The following is a 16,655-nucleotide window of genomic DNA, read 5'->3' as shown; positions in this document are numbered from 1 at the left end:
TGCCCTTACCCCTTCATTCTCCAATTCTAAGAAGATTTTTCATCATTCCAAGAGGGGGGGAGTAAGGTGAAAGGTAAAGTAAGGTGAAATGTGAATATGAATTGAAATACGATTGAACTCCAAAGAGAAGGATGGATGGAATTCTCATTTAGTGAAAATTTCTTCATGAATTATTGTAGGGAATGTATGGATTGATTGATATGAAAAATTTTCATTCCTTGGCTTATACATTTTACTATTTGATAATGGTTTCTTCTAACCACTTCATTTTTAAAGCAAGAATTGTCCTTCAAAGGGAACCCACTGTGAGTTATTGTCTTATGATAGGAATCCAAATGGCAAGACTCCCATTTGCTGACAAGGAAGAATGGAACAAATATCACTTAACCACAAGGACACGGATTTTCAACCAGTTATGATATCGAAGGAAAAAAATCTGCATCAAAGGCATCGAATATAGGTTTCAAAGGAGTGCTAATAGCCTTAATACAAGAGGCCATGGGGGAGATGGACAAAGAAGAGGAAGGGGAGGAAACACCAGAACAATCACCAATCCATGAGTATTGTTCATCCATTATAGTGAGCCCTCTTGTCTCTTACTCTATAGGGAACCTTGGGAAAGAAGAAGCTAATAGAGTTCAGTGGGAAGAAGTAGAGCAAGCAACTAAGAAGAGGAAAGCTGACTGCCAAACTCAACAATAAGGAACCTCAAGCAAGAGAATGGTCAGTGAGTAGGGGGAGTGAGGCTTAGCACCATCCAATTAGGGAGAGAAGCAAATAATTATGTTGAGGATTCCCCTCAAGAAGACAAAAAATAAAGAAAATAGAGACTTTTAGAGTGCCAAAGAAGAGTCAAGGAAACTTGAAGAGGAATGTAAAAAGAGATAAGAGGAGGAGGAAGAAAGTTTAAGATGAGAGGAGGAGGAGTAGGGGGCCATTGCCATCAGAGGATTAGTAGAAAAAACCTCTCAATCCCAAGAACTAGCCATGATGAGCCCGACACATGAAGATGTGCCTAGCACAAGTACTACTGTAGAGGAGGCTAAAAAAAGACTAGTGTGTGGTAGAGGGTAAGGGAAAGGTCCCCATGCATGCCATACCATCAGTCATGGCTCCCACAACCATCCCAATACAAGGAACCACAGAAGTAGTAGTCAATGAAAGTAACGTGATGGCATGGGTGCCATACTACCTACTAGGCAAAATGCATAAGCTAGCACCAACAGCATCAAAAGCGGCCCCAATGGTAGGAGCCAAGAGACCAGCTAAGGTCTTAAGGTGCCACGCCTTGAGGTATCAACCACTTTCGTAGTACCATTGGCAGTGCACAACACTGAGGAGTATGATGAGCTAGTGAAAGTGCTCTAGAGTCAGTGTGTGTGGGAGCTTTCACTCAACCGCGAAGACCCACGGATCACTTATTGTTTCAAGCATTCCAAGCCGAGCACTAATGGCTACCTCTCACATAGCCGACGCGCCATCCATATCTATGGGTGTAGTGAGATTACCTCCATGCCAATCGAGTTACCTCCTCTCTCGCATACTCCGGTAGCTCCACGATCCAAGTGCAAGCTTCAAGCAAGCTCCATCCTCAAGCTCCATGCTCCAAGCTCCATCACCGCGAGCAAGACAAGAGAAGAGAAGAAGAGAGGAGAAGATGGAGAGCTTCTCCTCCCCGGTCCCTCACCCTCACACACTCACTCCCTCACACTCTCACACTCCCTCTCTCAAGCACAAGCTCAAGCAAGCAAGAAGAAGAAGAAGAGGAGAGCCACTTTTGGCCACACACAAGAATGAGCTTCTCATTCACTTTTTAACTTTATATACAAAACCCTAAATCCCTTTTGGACGATCATCCCCTTATCCCCTTTTTTACATGGCCGGCCGTGGCCTAGGCCCTTTTTCCCATTGTCCTTCTATCTTCCTAGCTTCATTTTCACCGCCCGTCTACATTTACAAATCGCACGGGTGAGAGCCTGGCACTCCTTAAATTAAATCATGATGCTCTTGCGCTCTTTTGTGCTTTTCCTTGTGCGTCTTTTTTCCTTATTTAGTTAGTGGGCCTTTGTCTTTCGTTCCACTTTGCCTTGGCCTTTTTTTTTGCTTTAGCTTTTCCAGATTTTCCACCTTGTTCGTCTGACGGTTAACGGTTAACATTACCCCCCTCCTAGACGAGTGCCAATCCCATGGCACTCACCGTCGTAGGTAGCATGCTTTGGCATGCACTGAAGACGTGGGTGGAAGGGACATCGATGGTTGTCGTGGAGGAGTGTTGGTGGTGGTGTGGAGGAAGGTCGTTGGGGGCACGTTGGTGGCCTAGATGGCGAGTGATGGGATTGTTCTTTGTTGGGGATTGCACTGATGGCCAGCACAAGTGTTGGTTTGTTGGGGATTCTACACATGACGATTCTTGGCAAGCTTGTAGGATGATAAAGGATAAGAATTCAGAGTTGGGTGTCAATGAAGAGCCAATAACATTTTCGTTGGAGTCTTCAATACCTGCAATTGAAAACCTCTCATAGGTGGTCTCTCCCTAGGGGTAGCGCTAGTCTTCTCTATCGTGCACAAAACATAGTTCAATTAGTTTGGGAGACAAGTCGAACTCTAAGTAGGCTGAGAGTATTGTCCTGCACTTGAGGACCCAAACTGTGTATACATTTCAGTGCATATATTATGTGAGTGCTCGTGCATACTTAGATATTATGTAGTTAGAAGACCGTGGGCTGGTTTCTCATAACAATGTGTGGATGAAGCAAAGTTATCCATGTTGAGAAGAAGTACACCTGAAGGTGTATGAGACATCCTTTGCATTGCGACTGCATGACGTAGCATAATTGAACACTGGGACACTGCACTTTCGATAGTAGCGGGGAGCTATGGGACTTGCTTGATGAGGACGGTGTACTTTTTATGGCCATTCGTGCGGTGCTTACCACAATTGATTGCAATGGTATTAAGGTAGAGTGCAAGAGGGAATCGTGAGAATGGGTCAGGGTGACAGGTCTAACCATAGGTGAGACAAGCTCCCTAGGTGTGTCCTGCCCTTGATGTGCCCTGAACAATTGGGGATGATGCTAAAGGGCTAGGGGATTAGGGACGGAGCCAGTCGACCAAGGTCACTGGACGTACCTAATTTGAGGATCCCTAGGTGCTGTGCTGTGATCGTGGGTGCTTTGTATTTTTTCATTCTTTTCTTTTCTTTTCTTTTCTTTTTTGTTTTCTTCTTTGTTTCTTTTTCTTGTGCTTTTTTCTTTCTTTCTTTCTTTCTCTTCTCTTTTCTCTCCTTTTTTTTTTTGGACTTGCCTGAGTACAACCATTGCAATATGTTGAGGCTATCAGCCTTTCAATGGGTTGGAAAATATCAAGCTTCGAAGGCTCATGAAATGGATATTATAGTGATGATTGTGCCCTAGCCTCGTTGTTAGAGAAGCAATTGTTGAGATGGGGAGATACACTTGAGATATTGCAAACCTCTTTGCGACACGCGATGCCGGTACAATTGAGGTAACAATTGCCGTGAGCCAACTATAGAGCTTGACCCAGAAAGAGAGCGTAGCCCATGACTATGCTTTGGGCCATGCGATGTGGGCGGTCGGCAAGGGTGATTTTCGCTTTCGACAGCGTGGCTTTGTCGCAGCTCTTTGTGGGGTCGATAGTCTTGCGGTGATCGGGCATTGAAAACTTTCGCACAAAGACCTGTATCATCCTGCATCCACTTGTCACTTCATGAGAGTACATGCACGGTATATGCCGCAACTATAATAAACTAGTGCAATGCAAGGAGACATCACTTATCTGAATTCCATGGTGTTGACTTAGATACTTATCACCTGCGCCGCTTGATTAGCTTTTTCTTTTGCTAAAGACGTGAAATATATTAAACATAAACATGAAAAGTTTGTACAATTGGAGAACATGTCAACACTTAACCATTTAAAGACAAAAAGTCATGGCTAGGTAGCATTTGAAAAACCTTTTATATAACATGGGGCTACTCTATTTGTACGAGACGGGGCGAGTCCGGGTGATCGGGCGATTGAGGTTTTGCTAGTGCAGGACTCCTATGAGGTTGGGTAGGAAAGATGTCGACTAGAACTCGAATGGTGTAGTCCCTGGCCGCAACTATTTCCGGGAATGGTCACACAAATTCTCAATGTGTGGTGAGAGGAGGACCTGAGGAGCTCAGCCTGTCAAACCCAACTCTTCTCCCTGCGCTTGACTATCATTGCTTGTGTGTGTTGATCTTATCTATACAGGGTCACAAAAGTCATTGTTTATTTATATACATTTTTACGAATCCATGTCACTTCACGAGGATAAAAACCAATTATAAAACTCGGGATTGTAGTGAGTGTGGCACATGCATCCAGTACTCGTGGTGGCCTTCTTAATAACATCAGGTATTTTGCAACATCAAGTATCATGGTACCTTGTCCGAGTCTACTTGCAACATGTAGATCCTCCTCAGTGAGAACCTTATCAGCCAAAGAGTTCTCTTGGCTAGTTCCAGCTAAGTCCATACCCTGAATAGTAGTCAGCACTTGAAAGGAAGTTGGTGCCACATAGGTTGGGTCTCTTTGAGACTGCCATTTGGCCAATCACTCCTCTAAGACTGGGCTCCTAGTTCGGCCATTGCAACACAGCTTTCAAACCAACGTTTTTCAAATTGACTTCGACCCTTTGATTGTCGCTTTAGCTGCTCTATCTCTAAGAGATTTGGTTGGCAGAGCACATCATTGAATGTTATAGTTAAGCACAGTTCGTCGGATTCCTCATCAGAGGTGAGTCGCATGCGTTCATACATGAGCCTATCATAGTGCTCGTTAAGTTGTTCTTACTCTTCCCAGGATAGGGGAAATGGCAAGTATTCTCCAAGCTGCTCCTTAGGGAATGCACCATGTCCGCAAGGACGTAGGCACGTGCGAACACTTTGAGCTTAGCATCCAACTCGGTTAAGCATTTTGCGACACTTCTATGTTCAACGAGGGCTTTCTCGGTTGCTATCTCCTGCAAGGTTCTAGGAGTTTGCCTAGAATTTAGCATAGCTGGGGGCTCAGGCCTAGATGAGTAAGATTGGTCAATGCTAGGATTTCTTATGCTCTCGGGGTTTCCATGTTTCTCCTGAGGCTTTGTTATTGCATCATGGTTCTCCTTGGATGTGACTAGTATAGATTTGTCACCCTGTTGTGACAGCGTTGTATCCACTCTTGATTGGTCAATGCGAGTTCTATTGTCAGTGGATTGAGTGTTGAAAGCAACCATTGATGGTAACGGCTGCTTTGATTTTTCAGAGCACACGGATGTATCTGATGTTTCACCGCTATTAGGAGAGACATCAATGGGTTCATTGGTGGATGGTCTCGATGCTTTATTCCTCAACTCTTCGGCACTCTTGGTTTCAATCTTCTTGGGGTCTACAACCACTTGCAACTGCCGTTGTTGTTTTCTTTCTTTTCTCTTCTTTTTCTTAGGCAATCGAGGTGTATCCCTTGAAGACTTGGGACCTTGAACTAGGTCAGTCGTTGATGTGCTTGGTTGGGCCTCGGCATTCTCTTTCTCTAGTGTGTTCTCATGGGGCATAGCCGTGGCCTGTTGAATAGCCTTGCTAGGTTGTGAGGGTACAACCACCTCTCTTTTTGGAGAGTCTAGCTCTTCAGCCAATTACCTTTTGTTTAACTCCTCTAGCATAGGCTTTAAGCACTTTGGAAGTGTTGGAGTTGTCAAGGATGCTGGTTGCGGCACCTCCTCCACAGGTGAACTATTAAGGACACGTTCCGCAAGGGGCATTGTCACGGCCAGGGGTTGTGACTGCTATGATCCCTGATTGGAAGTAGTAGCAGCTATTTTAGTGGACTGGCTACTGTTAGTAGATTGCAGTGTCAAGTCCCTAGGGCGATCGAAAGTCGTCGTGTCTTTTGTTGCCCTTTGAGCATTCACTTATGTAGATCGAGCATGAGTTGATCTAGTCACATTAGGTTGCATAGGCATATCCTTGGGCCGAGAGCTATGGATGGTGTCCTGTCCCACCTCTTGGACATTTGGAAGCTTAGATAGAGATAGAGATTGGGATTGAGCAGCTACACTTGATGACTATTGTTGTGCTTCCTATGTCTATTTAGGGAAAGAGGGTGTAGGACACTTTGGACTCCTAAGTGGCTTTGACACTGGATGGGAGATTTGCTCATGGCTGCTAGATGATTTTGCTATTTGCTTTATTGAGTATTTAACCTTGCCATGAGCAATGTTGTGCCTATGATGCTTGTTATCCTCGTGGAAAATCAAAGGCTTTTTGGGCACTAATGGCTTTTCCATATCCTCAACAACTACATTTGATATCTGCTTGTCAAGCATGCTAGGTTGAGGATCTACCCTTCGATTGGTCCCGTTTGGTTTCTTGATCTCGACCATGAGGGGCTTGGTCACTCCACTGTTGCTGACTCGAGACTCGGTTTTTCATTTAGATCTCCTCCCACACTTCTTTGCTCTTGATACGATCTGGCCTTCAGTCGACAAGGGAGGTTTAGCAGGGGGTTTTGGTACCCAAATCCATCGGTTACCTGCATAATACCCTTGAGCACGTAGCAACGCTTTGGATATCCATCTCGGTATTCTATTGGCTCTCCATCGATGCCTTCGTCTATAAGGCTTGGGCTTCTTTTGGGGTCTTCTACGATATTTATAAGTCCAAAGCCCGTCCTTGGCATTGTCTCTTGACCTTCTTGTTTCAGGCATGGCCTCACTCACTGGTTCTCATTGTTCGACCTGTGCTTGTATCAACTCTTCCAACAAGTCCTTGCTCTTGTTAGTAGTCTTGACTGTTATGTCAACACCTTCCTTGCCTTTCCCTCGAGGTTCGATGAGGCCACCTTTACTAAAGGTTGTGACTATCCTCACTCCCGGTAGTGTCAGATGTATCCTCTGTGCTACATAGTCAGCCTCACACTTGGTCGCCCTTTTGAAGGGTCTTCCTAGGAGGGTTTCCTTCTCGTAATTAGCACTATTTGGAGGAACATGAAATAAGATAGGCAAGCTTTCAGTTTCAATTGTCACAAGGATTTTGCACTTCCCTATGAGGGATTGTGGGTGTCCCCCGTAAGGGCTAAGAGTTGCATTAGTCGGTGTGAGCTCTGGTTGGCCTAGTAGGGTCCATGATTCATAGGTCAAGATATTAAAATCTGCTCCTTCATCAATCAGAGCATCGATAGTATGCTCTCTTTTCGCGGTGAGTTTGACCCTAAGATAAGCATGTGGTACTATGTCTTCATCTTCTGGGTCTTGGCTTACAAATTTAAGCCTTCTGACAAATGCCCTTGAATCCCCAACTGCACAACTAGATGTGGATTCTCCACTAGTGTCTTGGATCGTCAGTGCAGTGCTATTCAAGGAGCATCTATCGTTAGGACTGTCATATCTAGTCATTCTCGCTATTGTAGCTTGATGTTGTTACTTTCTACTTTGACTAGATGCAGTTCGAATGCAACACGTATGTGTTTTTGCACTGTGGCCTTTTTTCCCTTATTGGCTAGATAGGCCCATTGAGGTTCTAGGGTCTTTGTTTGTCTCTGTTCCGGCACGGGCTTTTGGTTGCTCTTTTACAAGCGAGAATCCATGCTCGTGTAGAGCCATTACTACACTAGGGTCCAATTTGGAGGACCTGTCACAGCGTGCGTTTTCTCCCCAACCTACTTAGGGAAGGTGCGGAGGGGGCAAAGCTAGAGCCCCCTCTGCAGGGGTCTGGGGGAGGGCAGTCCCCCCCGGCCCGTAGGGCTGTTACGGTAAATGCCATATGTGATTTGAAAGACCGTTTATAGCCAAATTTTGAACTACTTGCTCTAAGTTTCGATCTATGATATGGTTTCGGCTTTATATGGTCTCTCAGTCAGTTTCACTATTTTCAGGTTAAAATTAAAAAAAATCTAAATTCGGCTCAATAGGTCCGAATTGCAGGTGCCAAATGCCAGATTCGGCCCGTCTGAGGGCCAAGTAGAAAGGGCCGAATGTAATTGGTCCGAATGTTAAATTCGGCCAGTCCGAGATTGGTTGTCCGAGGGTCGAGTGGACCGAGGGCCGTGTCAAGTGGGTCGAGGGATGAATTTTAAAGTTGGTCCTAATGCTTAATTCGGACTAGCTGAGCGGTGGGTGTCTGAGTCCAGTGCGGTCCGAGGGCCGATTCTGGGACTCGGCCCAGAATCGCCGTCACTAGGACACGCCGAGCGCTGCGCGTTTTTTGTTGGCGCAACGATAAATTGCCCGAATCACACGATTCAGGTCACGGCCTGTCATACACACCTCTAGATCAAAGCTATGGATAGAGAAGAAGAGTTGTATATACTTGGAATAGCCAATAAACTCCTAAATGCAAATCAGCCACCAAATCAAACCCTCATGCCCTGTTATGACAGCAGAAATCCTGATGCTTGTTTTTCTTCTTTTTCTTTGTTTTTTCCTACCCTAATGCACCCAAATCACAAAGTAAATAACTACCCTACTTCGACATGCTTTTCCAAATCCAAAAAACCAAAAATCTGCTTGCTAAGGATATCGAATACCTCTTCAAACTCCCTCGCTTCCTACCTATCTATCTCAAGCACCGGTTCGGGAAAAACCCTTACTTCGATGCTCGATTTGAAGCACGCAAGCACTCAAGGCTTGAATCCGTTGGTCTCGGCAATGGAACTAAAATGTGGGAGCTTTCACTCAACCGTGAAGACCCACGGACCGCTTATTGTTTCAAGTGTTCCAAGCCGAGCACTAATGGCTACCTCTCACATAGCCGACGTGCCATCCATATCTACGGGTGTAGTGAGCTTACCTCCATGCCAATCGAGTTATCTCCTCTCTTGCGCACTCCAGTAGCTCCAGATCCAAGTGCAAGCTTCAAGCAAGCTCCATCACCACGAGCAAGACAAGAGAAGAGAAGAAGAGAAGAAGAGAGGAGAAGATGGAGAGTTGCTCCTCCCCGGTCCCTCACCCTCACACACTCATTCCCTCACACTCTCACACTCCCTCTCTCAAGCACAAGCTCAAGAAAGCCAGAACAAGAAGAAGAAGAAGAAGAGGAGAACCACTTTTGGCCACACACAAGAATGAGCTTCTCATTCACTTTTCAACTTTATATACAAAACCCTAAATCTCTTTTGGGTGGTCATCTACTTATCCAGATTTTCCACCTTGTTCGTCTGACGATTAACGGTTAACAGTGTGACAAAATGAATAAAGAGATAAAATCCACGCTTATTGAGTTGAAAACGGAAAAGGATGCTTTTGCAGCCTTTCGACTAGAAAAAACAAGGTAAATTATGATATTCACTAGGAAGTTAGTAGTGTTGAAAAAGGCCTTGAAGGCAAGATAGGGTGATGAGAATCTGCAGGACTTGTATGAGGAATAAAGGAAAAGTTGCATGGCATTAGAGTAAGTATGTGCCTTTAACTCCAAAAAAAAACAAATGCCTAGAGTTAGAAAACAAGGAGTTGAAACAACAGATGGATGAGGTGAGACAAGAGCTACAAGCCACAAAGATGCAAAGAGAAGAAGAGGCTACAAAGAAGATGGTAGAGCTACATAATCAACTTTAGGTAGTACTCCATGAGCATGGTATCCTAAAAGAGTAGATGGAACACCAAGGACAAGACAAAGAGAAGATGCTTGTGATATGGAAAGAGTAAGAGCAACTGGTAATCACCCTCTCACAAGAGCAAAACCAAAGTCTCAAATAGATGAAAGAGAAAGTTGAAGGATGGGCAGAAAGGAATGATACTAGAATCAAGGATTTAGCAGGGAGCCTAGCGCTATCAAAAAGCAAGTGCATAATGGCTTAAGGAAGAGTGGAAGCAATAGAGACGGGGATGCTAGCACAATAGTAGGCCTTCTTAAACACTATGCTAAATATCACTCATGTGAAAGGAGAAGAGATGATCAATGGCTCAAAAGGAAATTAGAACTCACAAGGAGAGAATTAAGATACAGTCTCCATGAAAAGACACCCAAGACCAACACCACCCTAAGTATGAAAGATCAAAGGCAACATTTGATCAAGGCAAGGTTGTCTTGACCTACTTGAATTTGGGGAATAAGAGCAGCAAGCATAGCCCCCTACTCAAGAGCTTGTAGAGCCAATTCTTGAAGAAGGACTTGATTTTGATTAGGAGAATGATGAGGAAGAGAAACCTAACATGCTAAGTCCACCCCCACAACTATAGTCACAAGCAGAAGCACATGAAGAAAACCCCATTGCCCTAGAGAAAATTATGGAAATGAGGCATAGAAGGAGGGAATTGGCAAAGCTATTGCAAAGAAAGCTTAGTGCCAAGCCCTTATCCCTCAATGTGAATAGTGGTTGCTAGTCAACTAGGCACAAGAATTGACTCTATGGAAATAGTATAAAAGTTGTTGCAACCCATTTAAATTAATCTTCTCTTACCCTCGATCGGTTGATTGAGTAGTATCACCGAGGGTGGTGGAGCAGGTGATCAAGATTTCAATGCAGCTGGGTGAAAGGTGGCTAGAAGAAAGGGCGAGGCAACAAACGTTGGGGCAGAGGGAATTGGCTAGACATTGGGAGGATAAAGTGATGAATGAGCCTAGAACAATTAAGGGCTATGAATCATAGCCAAAGTGGAGAAGGAACATATGGGATGGATGAGCCTAGAACATTTAAGGGCTATGAATCATAGCCAAAGTGCAGAAGGAACATATGGGATGGCAATATGGATGCGTGGATGGTTTTTTGCAACACATTCACATATAAAAGGGATAATCTGACATACATGCCCTACCCAAGGATATATGGAGTATATTTTGATTAGGTGGTGCATGGAAGGTACAATTTTTAATGAATTTAGAATGTTAATGTCGCAACCCCTAAGGAGTGCACGACTTTCATTGAAAAAGATCTTTGCCCATCTATTGTGCACTTCCTCAAGGAGCTTTTTTCATGTCCAGATTTGGCATTTATTACTACTTGTAAGTATTGGCATCTCCAAAGAATCATTTTTAAGAAAAAGTCCACTATAGAGAAAGAGCGACTTCTGCCCCTCTTTTTGATATAAATGCGGGCATAGATAGTTATTAGACTCATGATGAGAGCTACTCTATTGCGAGCCTTTTGTATGAACCTACTATAGAGGACATGTGTGATAGTTGGTTTACAAGAGGTGTAACTACCCATTTTTGTCCTCTATACCTCTGAATGCGAGAACTTAATGTCAAGATTGTGGGAGAGAAGGAAGGAGTCTCGCTTGAAGCTTTCTTGCTTGCACAATGGGGGAAGACACACAAGGGTGGAGGCTGAAAACAGTTTTTCTCTTCTTAGTTGTGTAAGCCAAAAGAACTCTAGTACAAAGAAAATAGAAGAACCCTAGATATGGGTCTCAAACCAAACTCAACTAACTAAGGTGGCATACTAACTGAGCCACGAACTAGAGTAGATAAGAATAGCTATCATGTAGCTATTATTCATGGGCGGTGTACCAACCGCGTCTGCAACTGACAAGTCGGTGACATAAATATACAACGGTCACCCTGGCGTATCACGAGTGGAGCTCGATATGTCAACACTCCCCCTCGAGCTCAATCCCAATTCCTGCACACCAAGCAGGTCTCTGAACTTGCGCAGCTTCTCTGCGCCCAATGCCTTCGTGAATATGTCAGCTACCTGATCCTCTGTGCTGACATAAACTAGATCAATAAGACCTAGTAAAACCCTCTCTCGCACATAGTGATAATGCACCTCAATGTGCTTTGTTCTAGCATGATAGACTGGGTTATTTGCCAAGTGTATACTACTCATGTTGTCACAATAAATGACAACTGGCCCATCTGTAGACTGATGCATATCATAAAGTAGCTTATGCAACCAAGCTACCTCACATGCAGCCATTGCTGCACCCCTGTACTCAGCCTCTGTGCTCGACAAGGCAACTGTAGGCTGTTTCTTGCTGCTCCAAGTGACTGCAGCACTCCCAAAAGAGAACACATATCCACTGGTAGATCGTCTATCAGAAATACTACCAGCCCAATTAGCATCAGTGTATCCATGCAGCTGTATCTGAACCCCAGTCTCATAAAATAGTCCATACTGCAATGTGGACTTCACATACCTGAGTATGCGTCTAGCCGCATCCAAATGCGATTTCCTTGGAGCCTGCATAAACTGACTTACCAATCCAACAGCATAACTCAAATCTGGCCTGGTAATAGTCGTATAAATCAAGCTTCCTACTATGCGTCTGTACATAGTAGGGTCTTCCAGAAGCTCACCTGCATCTGCGCTCAGCTTCACATTCTGCTCCAAAGGAACTGAAATAGGCTTACAGCCTGTCATCCCATATTTGGACAGCATGTCCAATCCATACTGCCTCTGCAAGAGCTGTATCCCACTTGGTGATCTAATCACCTCAATGCCCAAGAAATAACGCAGCTCTCCCAAATCCTTCATCTCAAACTTCTGCTTCAATAGCATTTTCACATGAAGGATATCTTCATCACTGTCACCTGTCATAATCAAATCATCAACATAAATGACAAGCAGCATAATACCTTTCTCTGTTTTTCTCACATAAAGTGAGAAATCTGCCTTGGAAATCTGAAAGCCAATAGTGACAAGATACTGTCCTATCTTGTCAGACCATGCTCTAGGTGCTTGCTTCAAGCCATACAAGGCTTTCTTCAACCTGCAAACAAACTCAGGATGAACAGCATGCACATAACCTGGTGGCTGCTCCATATAGACCTCTTCTTGCAAATCACCATGCAAGAAGGCATTCTTTACATCCATCTGATGTAAAGACCATCCCTTTGATGCAGCCATAGCAATGACTGCTCTTACGGTTGCCATCCTTGCAACCGGACTAAATGTTTCTTCATAGTCAATGCCATATGTTTGTGCATACCCCTTGACTACTAATCTTGCCTTGTATCTGTTCACAGAACCATCAGCATTGTGCTTCACCTTATAAACCCACTTACAGCCAATTGCATTCTTACCTTTAGGCAAAGGTACTAACTCCCATGTAGCATTTGCTTCCAAGGCATCCATTTCTTCATCCATGGCTTTCTCCCATTTTTCTTTTCCCATGGCTTGCTCAAAAGATGTGGGTTCTGGTTCCTGTATCACTTTGACCATATATGCATAGTGAATGGTTGTAAATCCATCATATTTCAGCCTATCCACAGGATACCTAGCTCTTGTAGACCTGCGCAAAGTAGGTTCACTCCCAGGTGCTCTCAAAACATCCCTGGTCTTCCTTACTCCAGGTGTAACAATAGAAGGAATACCCAACTCATCATCAATGCTCTGTTCTGAGCCACTGGATTCACCATCCACATAAGAGTGACCTGCATTCACATCAAACATGGGCTGATCAACCTTCTCTTTTCCTTTTCGTGATACCTGCATACCACTATCTGCATTGCTTTGAGAAGATTCTCCTGATCTCAATCTGCCTGTCCATGGCGAAGAATGTGAACCACTGCTAGAGGACGCTCCAGGTCCACTAATATTTTGTGACTGCTGCTGTGAATTCTGTGTAGCATTACCATTTTGTGCATCTTCATCATCAATCACATTTACTGGTTTATACCAGCTACTCATCTCATCAAAAACAACATCTCTGCTCACTGTAAACTTACGAGTAGAAGGGTTATAGCATCTATACCCTTTTTGCTGCAGAGAGTAACCAATAAAGATGCACTTCTCAGCTTTTGGATCCAACTTGGATCTCAGCTCATCTGGCACATGTACATAGGCAATGCAACCAAAAATTTTCAAATGAGAAATATCTGGTTTCCTACCAGTATACCTTTCCTCTGGAGTCATTCCATGTATTGCTGCAGTGGGAGTCCTGTTCATTATGTAGACTGCTGTAGCAACTGCTTCAGCCCAATAAAAATCTGGCAAGTCTTTTTCATTGAGCATGGCACGAGATACCTCTCCAATATGCCTGTTTTTCCTTTCTGCAATTCCATTTTGTTGTGGGGTATAACTGCATGAATATTGCTACTTTATGCCATGCTCCTGCAAGAACTTTGCAAACTCATTTGAGAGGTACTCTCCCCCTCCATCTGACCTTAGGCATTTTATCTGCAAGCCTGTTTCTTTTTCAACCATAGCTTTAAGAGTTTTGAAATGCCCAAAAACTTCACTTTTCTTTTTCATAAAATACACCCAAACTTTTCTGCTATAGTCATCAATAAAACTGACAAAATAATGACAGCCTCCAAGAGATGCAGCTTTAGTTGTCCACACATCAGAGTGAATTAATTCCAATGGCTTCTCACTCTCTTGAACATGTCTAGGAAATGGTTTCCTTGCCTGTTTTCCAAACTGACAGGCTTCACATACCTTATGCATTTCTGCAACCTTGAATTTGGGCAATCCTGCAACAATATTTTGGGCCTGCATTGATTTAAGTCGCTGTACATTAACATGACCAATGCGTTTATGCCAGATATCAATATCTGCAACTACACCGGTCCCATGTGCAAACATTGCTGCACTCAATTCAGACATGTCTGCGTCCAGTGTAAACATTCTGCCCTTCTTCTTTCCTTTTGCTATCAAGCGACCTTTATTTTTCATATCCTCAACAAAGCATCCATGAGGATTAAATCTGACCTGCAAGCCCTGTTCAACCATTTGACCAACTGAAACCAGATTCTTGGTGATATTCGGGACATGAAATACATCGGACAGGTATTTCTTTTTCCCACCCTGCATAGACAAGGGAATTTTTCCAATCTGCACAATAGGATGTGCAGTATCATCACCAGTCTCCACAAATCCTGGTTTTTCCATTTTCCTTGCATCCTCCATCCATTCTGCATGACCTGTCATGTGGTTTGATGCACCTGAGTCAACATACCATACATCATTGCTTTCTTCTGCACTTGTCATAGAATTGTTCATGTGCTGCACCATGAACAAATGCTCATTTCTGTCATCACCCTGTCTACTAGAAGATGCATAATTCCCTTGTTGCAGTTTTCCATTCATGATGTCATTCTGCTTTTTATAGCAGTCTTTAGCCATATGACCCATTTTACCACAGTAGTAGCATTCAACATTATTGTTTGCATTTTGGCCTCTTTGCCATCCACCACGACCTCTTTGGCTCCCCCTGCCTCTAGAGTTACCACGTCCTCCTCCATAGGACTGGTTTTCTTGAGTTTGCTGCATATTCTGATTTCTGCCACGGCCTCCAAATCGTCCTCCTCTACCTCTGCCTCTACCTCTTCCAGCAATTGAGTAGAAGACAGCTTCTTTTGAAGTTCCTCCTGAAGAAGATGCACCACCATTTCTCTGTTCCTCAGAAATTAGAAGAGCAATCAACTCCTCAAAATCAGGAAATCTTTCACGAACTGAAATGGATGTCCGAAACTGTGCATAATCCTTTCCTAGACCATTCAAGGTCACGGAAACTAAATCATCATCTTCCACTGGCGACCCAATGGAAGCAAGTGCATCTGCAATCTTCTTCACCTTCATGTGGTAGTCGTTGATGCTCATACTTTCTCTTTGCACATTATGCAACTCTTGCTTGAGCTGCATTTTCCTGGCTTGCGTATTTGTGCTATACATTTTTGACAAAGTATCCCATGCCTCCTTTGGCGTACTTGCATCCTGAATATGCACAATCATAGAGTCTGAAATACTGATAGACAGCCAATACATAACTTTCCTGGCTCTCTCATGCCATGTTTTAAATGCCTGCATTTGTTGTTGATTGGGAACATCAGGAAGAACTGGTTCTTCTTCATTTCCTGCAACAAATTCCCAATATCCTTTTCCCATAAGGAAATTCGTCATTCTAAACTTCCATGCCTGGAAGTTGTTCTTGTCAAGCTTTTCAGTGACAATCTGTGAAAGAGAATCAGACGCCATTACAGAATACTGCAAGAAATTCTGCCACTGCAAAAAACACAGCTTCACCCTCACAAGGGCAAATCTGCAAAACTGGCGAAAGTGGTATTTGACCACACAGTCACTTCCTAGTGACGATTTTGCATAAACAGGAACCAAGGATGATTCTGAAACTCCCAATGTCTCTGCGCACAAGCATATGATGCAATTTCTACAGTAACTTTTCACCGACCTGTAGAACAGTGGTCGCACAGCATAAAACTGAGCCTTTTCTTGAGTGCGTGCAGAAAACTTCCGTCTCAACCTGAGACAATGCACTCCTGCAATTTCCGGCTGTGCTACCTGCAGAGATCTGCTCCCAAAACAGGAAATGAAAGCAACACTGCTCCTCTTACCAGACCACCGCGAGCTTGGCTTGCTTTCTTGAGCTCCTTACCACGAACAAGGCTCTGATACCATGTCAAGATTGTGGGAGAGAAGGAAGGAGTCTCGCTTGAAGCTTTCTTGCTTGCACAATGGGGGAAGACACACAAGGGTGGAGGCTGAAAACAGTTTTTCTCTTCTTAGTTGTGTAAGCCAAAAGAACTCTAGTACAAAGAAAATAGAAGAACCCTAGATATGGGTCTCAAACCAAACTCAACTAACTAAGGTGGCATACTAACTGAGCCACGAACTAGAGTAGATAAGAATAGCTATCATGTAGCTATTATTCATGGGCGGTGTACCAACCGCGTCTGCAACTGACAAGTCGGTGACATAAATATACAACGGTCACCCTGGCGTATCACGAGTGGA

This window comes from Lygodium microphyllum, chromosome 2 (genome assembly GCF_053477565.2).
Source record: "Lygodium microphyllum isolate KBCC chromosome 2, Lygodium_microphyllum_v1.1.10, whole genome shotgun sequence".
NCBI lineage: Eukaryota > Viridiplantae > Streptophyta > Polypodiopsida > Schizaeales > Lygodiaceae > Lygodium > Lygodium microphyllum.
Note: the sequence above shows the minus strand (reverse complement) of the source record.